A 12023-nucleotide genomic window follows, 5' to 3' on the forward strand; every position below is an offset into this window, starting at 1 on the left:
TCAAGTTCTTGGTACATCTGTATCAGTCTGTCAAGTTTGTTTGCTAATGGGACAAATTTGACGACCAAATTGGTCAGTTTTTGTAGCCAGTTTGGTAAACTTTTGTGACGAAATTGGTAAAATTTTGTGACAGAATTGGTAAAATTTTAATTCGCTCGAATTTTGTTATTAATCAGTCACCAAATTTGTTGTCGAATTGGTAAAATTTTGCTGTTAATCAATCACAGTTTTATTTACCAAATTGGTAAAATTTCGTTGCTAATTGTGCACCAATTTGTTACTAAATTGATAAAACTTTGCTGCGCAATTGTCAAATTTTATTCTAAATCGCTAAAAAATTTTCTCTAAATTCATCAAATTTTACTCCAAATCTATCACAATTTTGTCCCTAAAAGACCCAACTTTACCACCCACTCCTCAAATTTCGTCACCAACTCGGCCCAAACCAATCCCTTGCTCTCCTCACAAATCTCTTCCTCCATTAAAAAGTGTGCTTGTCTCTCCCCGTCGAGAGAAAGTAGAGAAAGGAATTATTTACTGAAGACCACACCCCATCCTCCGCAGCCAGACAAGTTTCTCCAACTTTCTCCATTTTCCTCAGCTCTCTCTCTCTCGAGGAGAAAGTTTCTTTTTCTTTCTCCTCCGCTGAGAGAGAATTAAAATGAATGAAATTCTGTCCACATCTCACATTCGCTTCTCCACTAAATTGGATTTCTCGTCTCGAAACTTTCCATTCCGCCCCAAATAAAACTCCATCATCTCCCAGAAACCAGTTTGTAGTCGAGACTCGTACCCAGAATTTCGGGCTCAGAAAGTGTAATTCACCACTGCTCCGAAGAAAGGGGCCCCCGTTAAGGGTGGGGCACCCTTAAGAAGTAAGTTCAAGTCGGGGTAAATCGAGGACATTGGTTTTGCAGGGTCCGAAAAGTGGAAGGAACGCGAGGAGCGAAGGAGAAGGAGCCGTTTAATTACGAGAACATAACATGAGCACCATTTCCTAATTAACCTGTCATCATTCGATCCCATAAATTTCAATTACGTCTCCAAAAACGGGAGAAAACCGACCTCCTGTTGCCGCCAGGGATGATTTCTTGAAATTGTGAAATAGAAAAAGTCTAGAGTTTATGAGAAACTTGAAAATATTTTGGGGTGGAATTTTAGAATGAATTTCAAATCTCAAATTTTCAGAGGTATAGAAATTCTAGAATTTAAGGCTTGAATTGAAGTCCAAATTTCAATTACATTACTAAAAACGAAAGAAAACTGGCCTCCTGTTGCCTCCAGGTTTCCAATCATTACTCAAAATTGTTCAAATTTTGTGAAATAAAAAAGTCCAAAATTTCACAAAATAAAGTTTTCAAAGTTTTAGTATTCAATTTTATCATAAATTTTAATTCTAAAATTTTCTAAAATACATAAAACACTCCACCCTTGAATTTAACCTAAAACTTCCATAACATTTCCGAAAACTTGAGAAAACTGGCCTCCTGTTGCCTCAAAATTCACTTCACAAAATTCTCAAATTTCTGTCTAGCATACACACACAAACTTTTTCGTGTTCCAAATTTAATCAAAAATTCATCCCCCGCATTCTTTCAAGAAGGGAGACTGGGAATTAATTATAATATTTCTTCCTTAATGAGTCCTCTCTTCTGCGGTTGCATGGAAATCATGAATTTCATAAGAGGAGCCGGAGACGGAGCGGAAATTTAATTATTTATCCGGCAATAAGTACCAGCAGAGAGAAAGAGCAAGCCGTGTCATTAATTTCTTGGGAAGGGCGCATAATATTATGCAATCCGCATCCACCAGTGGCCGCGGAAGTTGGGGGGACATGGGGACGTTAGTAAGTTGAGATAGAAGGAGGAGGGGCTTATTTAACATGAAAGATCATACCTGTTCACATTCATTCATTTTACTGATTATGATTGTGAATGATAGTGAATGAAAATGAATTTTCTGTTTGTTATTTGAATCAAAATGACTGAACTCATTTCAAATGAATGACCGTGAATGAAAGGATTTTTCACTAATTTCATTTTTCACCCTATGCTTAACGCATGGGGCGAAGCAAGAAATGAAGTCCGATGAAGTAAAATGAAATGAACTTGAATTTGAAAGAAAATAACTGAATGTGAATGAAAATCTTCAGCCAGAAATCGAGATGATTGACTTTTGAATGAAAACTAAATTTTTGAACAGGCATGGGCAAGACACGATTTTGCTGAATTTCTGAGCGAGCCATGTCCCCCTGCTTCCGCCGCCAATGGCATCTAAAGACGCCTGGCATCCCAAAATACATACTCCAATTTCGCCTCGTATCCACAAACCTGGGCGGCCCGAGTATGAAATTCATTTGTGGAACGACACCTTAAAATTAGACCCAGACTCGCATTCTCCTCTTTGTTCGAGGCTTTTAATTAAAATATAATTCATTTATTACAACGACGAGATGTCGGCTAAAATCTTATTTCTCGGGAAAGAATTATCGCTTCAAATGTAATCTCGAAATCCGGAGGAAAGGTCGCTTCTCAAAATAAGAAACCGACCATTTTTTCGAGATATATGTAAATTTGCCGAAAATAACTATAAAAAATAGACAGATAAGAGGGCAAAAATCTTGTACATATTTCGCATACCAAAAATAACGGGAGATGAAAAATATAATTTTTGCAATACAATTTGGTGAAAGAATTTGCCAATATTAATAATTCTTAAATTTTAATAATGCTTAAATGTTCTGATAGGTGCATAGATGTTGGGATTTGTCATTTACATTAATGGTATTATGTACCTGGTATTTTACCTATAGAAATGTAATACTGGAGAAACTAGCAAAAATAAATAAATAAATTAGCAAGTCCACGCCGTCCTCCTTCGTAACTTTGTAAAATCGGTGCCTTTTGTAAAATAATTTTACAAACTTTTACAAAATAAAGAGACGTCCGAAATAAGTCAAGTCAACCTTTATTCAAGTATAAATAGATATCAGATTACAAATCTTGCTTATAATCCGTTACACGTATTGACTATAAGATTTGTAAGCAAGCGTTTGTAAGCCCTTGATTTGAACAAGTTTACAAAAATTTGGGAGCTAATTTTCCTTCGAAATATTTATAAAATTTTGCAAAAGTTTACAGAGTTTCTCGAGTTCTCGGGTCGGTGAGTTGCCTCTCTGTCGCAATTACAAAGAACTCTAAACTGGGCAAGTTTAGAGTCAAAAGTTTAATCTTTGTGTTTTTATTTTATTCTTTACGAACCAAACAGATACGATCAAAAAAGTGGAAAAATAAATATAATCAAACAATTTAAATTTAAAGAATATTGAAGATTGATAATAAAGATAATATGATAATAAAGAATTACAAAAATTGTGAGCTAATTTTCCTCACAAATATTTCCAAAATTGTGCAAAAGTTTACAGAATTTCCGGATTTTACAAGGTTGCCAAGGCCTGCGTGAATTGCCTAAATATATTTTTAACCAGCTATTATTATTTCCCCCATGACTCCAGTTTTCCTACAATTTTATTTTTTAACAAATAAATAAAACTCTTTTTTCATTTCCAGTTCTACCACACCACCGCTGTGCTCATGATGAGCATTCCCATGGTCACATGCTAAGTGTACGTACATCGTGGATCGAGAGACCTGAATTTCTAAAATTAAAAGGGACCCCTCCAACCAAACCTAGTTCATATCCCAAATTTTGACCTGACCTTGCCGTCCATCAATTACACACAAAAAAAATCCTGGTTGGACGCCTTACTAACAATTGAGGTCTCCCAACGTATGCTCACCGATTTGGACCAAACTAGCGTCAATCGATCCAAAACATAATTAGTACGAAATTTGCAAATGGAACTATCTGTAAATGCTCAAGTTTAGCGGAGATATTTGCATAAAAAGAGGAGAAAAGCACCCCCAAGGCTGGCGAATTTTCCAATTTCCAAATTTGCTCCGCATTTTCCCTGCTTCGGATGCAAATATCTCCGCCAAACCTGCACATTGGCAGATAGTTCCATTTGCAAATTTCATCCTAATTATTATATTTGTGATCGATTGACACTAGTTTGCTCCAAATCTGTGAGCATACGTTGGGAGACTTCCATTCTTAGTAACCCCGCCTGTACAAAAATTACATCCATCCATCCTGCAAGGTCCCTTGCGAGAAGGAAAAGTAGAATTCCTCCAAGTGCCCCCAGGACGGTGGAAAAGTCTCTCATTATGAGCCATTTAGATTCCGAGGAGGGCCGGTCTCTCTCTGTAATCAACCCTTTCCTACTTCTCTACCTTATTTCTTCTCCTTCCTCCTTCAACAATGGGCACCAGAACCAGAACCACCACCACTACCACAACAATCATCACATATTATTATACAACGCCGCGGGGAAAACAATGGCCGACTGGTAACAAAGACAAAACCAAACCCTGTGCACAAGCAAAGTACCAATTATTTAGTAAAAAAAAAGAGTAGAAACAAGGACGAAAAGTGTAGGATTGGATTGGAATCGACGGTAGGTTTCTATTTCTTCATAATAAATCATTAAGCGTGAAGAAATGTTTGGGTGAAAATCTCAATTTCTGAAATCTACACGATTTCCGAAAAAACAAGATACAAAATTCTGTATAAATCTCAAAGGGAAAAATAAACCTTGAAATTGACAAGTTTTCTGAAATCTCTGAAATTTATATGCTTTCCAAATTTATTATAAAGTTCGGGAAAAAATCAGAACTGAAATTATCAATCGAATTTACTCCATCTAGGAATTTACAGTATTTTCAATCTCTGAAATCGGCCCGACTTTCAAAAATGCAAAATTCTGCATGCATTTCTGAAATCCCTGAAATTATCAACTTTTCTGAAATCCCTGAGATTTACATGCGTTCCAAAATTATTCTAGATATGCACACAAATCTCGTAGAACAACTAAAACTGAAATCAATTCCTAAAATCTACAAATTTACACTTTATTCTTCGTACGTAAATTTCAAAACAAACCTTCAACTTTTTCTACCTAATCTCTAAAATCTACGCCGTAGCAGCCAACTTCCAAATCTGCAAAAATAGACGGTACTTATTCGATCCCGTCTCAGATTACAGATTATGTCATGATTAATGTCCCCGTAATTTCATACCCGCCCAGCTACACAAGCATTGTTTATCATGCCGAGTAAAAAAATATAAGTGGATTTATTTCCCAATTAAAAGCTCGGTCGGGTTGCAATTAATTATTCCTCGAGAGAGCGCATAAAAAGAGGTGAGTTGACTCCTTAAGAGACCGGTGAATAGATTAGATTACAATCGCAACAAACCGACCATCCAACTTTTGTTTTCTTCTTTGTCACACAAAATAATTACAATTTTCTTCTCATGATTGCGTTTCATGCCATAAAATCGCAACCCACTCGAATAAGAAAACAACTTATCCACCCGATTTTTTAACAGGGAGGAGGCGACCTTAACTACCAATCCAATCCAATCCAGACTCGCAACAATGTCACACACAGTTAAAAATCCTATCAATCCCATTAACTTGGCAGGAGGAGTGCTCCTTCAGATGAGACATCTCTAATTTTAATGACTCCAATAAAACCAGTTTCCATCCATTTTAGTCATTGTCATTACACATTCGAAATCTGAAGAGATAAAAGGACGACAAGAAGAAAACAAGAAGAAGCACTTTTGAAAATGCGTAACGAAATTCACATCAAATCCAGTCATAGAATTTTATTTTATGCGTTTCATTTCATTCCGGCTGGAAATGAGAGTCTCAAAAACTGTGTCAAGAGAGGAAAAGGTCTCAATTTAGGTGAGAAGTAATAACTCACTCATTCTCAAGCTGCTTCTAAATAAAGAAAAAGAAAAGAAATGCCACCTTGATTGACATCTCAAAAAAAAACGGCAAAAGTGCCGTTACTGAAATATTGTTGTCTTATTTTCAGTGTCCAAAACTGTCCAGTCCCGTTAGTTTCCCGGCGTATTTAAGTAATGAAGACCTTTTTTTCTTGTTCTCTTATTCCCATAAAAATCCAGTTCAGGTAAAAAAAATCCACGACTCGATGAAAACCTGAGTAGTGGTGGCACGAATTTCACACAGGGCTTGGTAACATTGTAAAATCCGTAAATTTCTTAAAGTTACGAACTTGTACAATATTTCACCAATATTTCGAAGGAAAATTAGCTCCCAAATTTTTGTAAACTTGCTCAGATCAAAGGGCGTCTTTGCATTTTTTAATACTTTACAAAACTTACGGATTTTACAAAGTTCCTTATGGCTGCGTGAACTGCCTCTTTGTGAGACTATCGTTACAGTTTAGGATGGAGTTTTGCAAATTTGTTCATAATATTACAGGACTTTACGTAATGCGTAAATGATCTGCGATCTAAAATTATTTCATATATGAATTTATCAAGTTTTGCATTAATTGACGCTCAGATCTAACAAATTTTAAAAAATGCAGGTTAATTTCGCTTTGTAATCTTTGTAAAAATTGCGTGATTTAGCTCATTAGGAGAGACTGAAGTTACAAAACTATGGGAAAACTGGGCAGATATTTTAGAAAACATCATCTTTGTCGGAAATTTACTATTCTCTCGTCTTAAAAATAGGTCAGTCATCTCATCATCACATTATTGTCACCAATCGCCCGTGTAGATTTGACCTATTTTTAACTAACCAAAAGCCTTGCACGTTTCTCTCCTTTTTTTACAACCCAACAATCCCATCAGGTACTTGGAAGGGGAACAAAAGGGTAACAATGGCGGGGTCATGATGTCCTTCGATCATCCGTGATCATCATCGGTATACACGACAATAATGCGGCCATAAAAATACTTCGACCTCCAAAGAGGTAAGAATTTGTCCCCATTTTTAACCCCAAAACTTTGCTTTGTTTTCTCTTTTTTCACCCAATTTTCAGTCCAGTACTGGTCCATCGGCCAACCTGGGAAGAAATTCGTCCCACGATTTTAATTCTCTAAAAAATTATCAAAATTCTGGTTGGACTAATTTTGTGCGACTTGTGTTTAAGAAAGTTCTGAATAAAAATCTCTCGACATTTGAGACGTACAATTTCCTAAAAATTGTTTTTGTAAATGTGTGTTTCATACAAATTCTTCTCAGGAATCAAATTCACAATAAAATTGTGCCATAAAATCGCGAAAACCTGAAAATACCCTAAATTTCTCGATCGTGACAGGAGAATTTGAACTGCATCTTCCTCCTCCGTCCTTTATAATGCTCCAAAATTCATGAAAAAATTGTGCCATAAAATCTTAGAAACTTTTCAAAGCCGAAAAATCCCTAAATTACGGAACTAAATTCATGTTTGTTTAATTAAAAAATTGTGTCAGAAAATCGTAAGAACTAAAAAATTCCTAAAAGTTTCAGTTCCGTTTCCGTCATCCTCACGTCAAATTTCTCTTAACGTGAGAATTCCTATGTTGCAACTGCATCAGAACAGAACCAAATTCGTGAAAAAAATGTGCCATAAAATCATAAAAACTTTCCAAAATCAAAAAATAAATTTCTAAAATTTCCATTTCAATTTCCACCTCAACTTCCACGTTGCAACTGCATCTTCCTCCTCTTCTCGTCTTACTTCCACTTCTTCATCATCAGTTAAGTTTTACTCCCTCATTACGATTATGATTACAACTACTTGACGGAGAAACTGGGCAGTTAAGTTTAACTCGACATTTTAAAGTGTTGTTGTCTTCTCTGTGTGTGTGTGTCGCAGGCAGGCATTCATCCCCCATAAAAGTAATACTAATGGGGAGCCAGTTAAAGGGAGGGATAAACGTAAAAATAAAAATAAACGGAATGAAGTGTGAATAATGACGGGACGGTTTTGTAAAGTAAAGAAAAGTCATTGTCTCCTCCACCACGACGACTTATTCTTCATCCTCAAGAAGCACAAGTCATCACGACCAATTAAACTTCAATTAAAGCCGTCTTAACTCATCTTTTTGCCATTTCGGAGGCAACTTGCCTACCACCAAGTTCTTTTCTTTTGGGTGGGAAAGGACCCTTCGTAAAGGATGGAGTGGATTTTTTGGCAATAACTTAGCCGCTTAGATTCTTCGCTAAACGGCCAAACGTAGGATTTTGGGCTTGTGGAAATTTGCAGGGTTTTATGGAAAAAATGCGTGTTACTAAAAAAATATAGTTTTAGTGCGTCTTACGGTGTATTCTTATTTTTTACTGGGGTTTCCTGGACTTTCCTCCGTGTTAGAAGGTAAAATTGAGAAAATACAAATTTTCCAGGTTTTTGTCACGTTCAGAAGTCGGATTTAATTTGTGATAAAATATGATTTAATTTAAATAAGTTAGATTCATCCAAGAAGGAGGTGGTTTATTTATTCTTATTAAAAATAAATTCGCATCATCTTTATAAATTTCCGGATAAAATAATTTTACAAACTTCATCATCAAAATTTATAACTTTGTAAAAAATGATACATTCACAACGAGGCAATTCACACAGTCCTTGGTAACTTTGCAAAATGATTTTACAAACTTTTACGAAATAAAGGAACGCCCTTGATCTGAGCAAGTTTACAAAAATTCGGGAACTAGTTTTCCTTCGAAATGTTTCCAAAATTTTGTAAACTTTTGTACGTCTACAGAATTTACGGGGGATTTACAAAGTTGCCAAGGCTTACGTGAATTGCCTCATGGTTTGACGTACACATTGCATTAAATTTTACGCATGTAAAACCCTAATAAAATTTAAGTAGTAAAAAATCTACCAGATTTTACAAATTTGAACCCCGAGGTCGCAATACTGCCGAAAACTGACCTTAATTTGATTGCATCTTTTACGCATGGCCCCCTGATTACTCGACGAAATTTACGAATGCTTGACTGAGACAAGAACGGGTAACGAGAAATAAATTGAGAAAAGTGCACATGATTTATTCTCGCGAAAGCCTTTGTCGTCATGTCATCCTCGGCTCTTTGCAAGTAATAAAAGTGACGATAAATCTCCAATTAAAAGAATCCACTGACAAGAACAAAGGACGGGGAAGAAAAACAAAGTTGTCTGACCAAAAAAATTGAAATTTCTACTAAATTCCAGGCGTGTCTGGTTTTTAAATTTTCTCACGAAACTCCATTCTTCATTGACAAGTTGATTTTGATTAAATTATTTTAAACAAAGACAAAGTATGGCAGAAAAGTCGGCATTAAGGTGCTATTGGATATGACGATTTCATGCATCATAAATTTTAAATCTCACTCTACCCCTGCTCAATGTCTGTAAATGAACATTTCTAAAATTGCATCAATTTCGTGAGTTTTCAGATAAATGTATCTTTTCATACTTTTATGGAAAATGAATTTTTTTTATAAAACTGTGGATTTGAAAAAATTGCCAATTCCTTTGACATTTTTAATTCGCTATTTTTTAAAAATCGACAATTTTGTAGCATCAAAAATTAACTTCGATTAAAATATGAAAAGTAGGATTAATCTCAAACGCTTAGAAATTTATGCAATTTTAGAAATTTTCATTTAAGGACATTGAATCGGGGCAGATTGACGGAGTAACCTTATACGCAAATCGCATTCTTTACCTTTTAGAGGCAAAAGTTTTCCAATTTTTACCCATTTTTGATATATTCGACTCCCCATCCATAACTTGTTAAATTCTTCACCTTCTCTTCCTCCCCCAGCTTTCTCTGGAAAGGTGGAAGGCGAAATAAGTAAGTGGTTGATTTGATGTTGTGACCTGTTTGTGAAGTGGTGTCAATTTGAAGGGATTTAAAACTGCACAAAGTTGAACGGCGGAGCAGTTTCGTCTCTATTTTATTTTACTTTTACTCCACTTTTACGTTTATTATTACTACTACGAGCCCAGGGAGAGAGGGCGTCGTATAAAAACCATCCGCACAAAATACCCGGGCATTTAGGAGACGACGAGTGGGTGTAGTCATAGCACATCCGGTGCACTTTAATACTTTCTCCAGTTGTCGTTCACTTGATGGGGGTGCAAAATTTAACCCATATTTCTTACATAACCGGCTAAACGTATGAATACATATGAATTTTCTTTGTTACAATTAATAGCGAGCAGTTAACCTTGAAAATTTTGGTTTACTACGATAATTTTGGTGTATATTTCTCACTCATAAAGCCGAGATTTACATCGATGCAATTCACGTCGTCCTTGGTAATTTTGCAAAATCCGTACGTTTTGTAGCATAATTTTACTAATTGATACAAAATAAAAACGAGACGCCTTTGATCTGAGCTAATTTACAAAAAAATTGTGAACTAATTTTCCCCAGAAATACGAATAAAATTATGTAAAAGGTTACATAATTTACGGATTTTATAAAGTTACCAAGGACTGCGTGAATTGTCTCTATTTTTTCACGTCATAATCATTTCATAAAAGTTTATCCATTTAAATCACGGTTTTATGCAAATTAATGACAAGTTGATTATTTATCTACATTTATCGTATTATATTAACAAAATCGTTGTTTTTACAAATCGACTTCAATGTTCGACACTTGAACTGCATGAATTATTTAACTTTACAAAATAAAAAGCCTACCTTGATATGATCAAGTTTACAAATTTTTGTAAATTTGCTTTACTATATTGTACAAACACAAAACAGTTTGTTTGAATCTAGTTCATACGTTTTTATTCCATATCGAATATAATTTTTTCATGTGGCGTTGAAATTACTCAAATTTCATTTTTGTACCAAATTATTTTCGATTATGTTTGATAACGTTTTTGATAATGGGGTGAAACTAACTTCGAAGTGAAAACAAAGATAAATAATGCCACAAATATTCCTGAGGAAAATTAGCGAACAATTCTATATAAACTTGCTCAGATCAAGGGCATTTCTTTATTTTGTAAAATTATTTTACAAAATTTACGGATTTTACAAAGTTACCAAGCCCTGCGTGAATTTCCACCTCGTTTTCCCTACATAATTCTTCAACCGAAAAAAAGTTGTGCCTACCAAATTTTTCGAAATCTAAATTCCCTGATTTTCTTTATCTCCCCAAAATTTCCACGCATCTGAACATCACCCAGTTCGTTTCCCGTTTTCATTAGTTTTCGCTCGAACGAAACCACAAAACCGCACAAACACAGAGTAAAAACAGCTCAGTGTCTATCGCTAGTACTTGCATTATTCGAGAAAAAGCCTGGGTTTGGTTTTGGACTTTTGTTCCCTTTTGTCTAATGGAGCGGACGGAGAGATAGTGATAATAGCGTCGGAGAGAGTTGTTGATTTAGTGTGGCTCCAGCCTGCTTCACTAAAATTTCCTCCTCCTCCTACTCCTTTCCTCCGGCGGCACAATTTATGACGACGGCCTCGGAAGGGTTGAAATATGGAATGGCTTTTCCCACCAACTCCGAGCTCCTCTCTGACTCTCCATTACTGCACAAAAGAGAAAGTTCCCAGGGGCCGGGCAAAAAGAAGGTCGACACATAGTTTTCCTATGGGTGTGTTTTCACTTTGCGAAAAATGGAAATTTTTTTGCTAAAAATTCACCACAGAAAATAAGGCAGGATTATTTCAAAAACAGAAAATTAACTGGTTAGAGCTATTCAAAACCTATATATCTAATTGGGTGTCAAAATTGGGTGTCAAAATTTCATTTGGATGGGATACAATCTTGAAATTTCGCTTTTTTGGAAGACTTTCTCGTACATTGAGGCAACTCAATAGGCCTTGGTAACATTGTAAAATCCGTAAATTCCGTAAACATGCAAACTTTTATAAAGTTTGACTTATATTTCAAAGGAAAATTAGGTTACGAATTTTGTCAATTTGCTCAGATCAAGGGCGTTTTTTTATTTGGTAAAAGTTTTAAAAAAATTACAAATTTTACAAAGTTACCAAGGACTGCGTGAATTATCTCATTATTCTTTAAATACTCATTACTTCTTTACTTGCTTATTCTCATGTCCCATTCTAGCTCCTAGACATCTTTTCAGTTGGTAGAATTATATCAAAAAGTACACAATTTCAACTTTTGGCCCCAAACTT

General features: G+C 35.4%; 1 long non-coding RNA gene across 1 annotated transcript; it reads left to right on the forward strand.

The window, feature by feature from the left end:
* Positions 1-4321: 4321 nt before the first annotated feature.
* On the forward strand, positions 4322-7086 carry LOC110849434. The gene is made up of 5 exons (XR_002547817.2): positions 4322-4516; positions 5449-5812; positions 5946-6612; positions 6733-6854; positions 6924-7086. It is a non-coding gene; the product is annotated as an uncharacterized LOC110849434 (long non-coding RNA).
* The last annotated feature ends 4937 nt before the right edge of the window (positions 7087-12023 follow it).

Source organism: Folsomia candida, unplaced genomic scaffold (assembly GCF_002217175.1).
Source record: "Folsomia candida strain VU population unplaced genomic scaffold, ASM221717v1 Fcan01_Sc004, whole genome shotgun sequence".
NCBI lineage: Eukaryota > Metazoa > Arthropoda > Collembola > Entomobryomorpha > Isotomidae > Folsomia > Folsomia candida.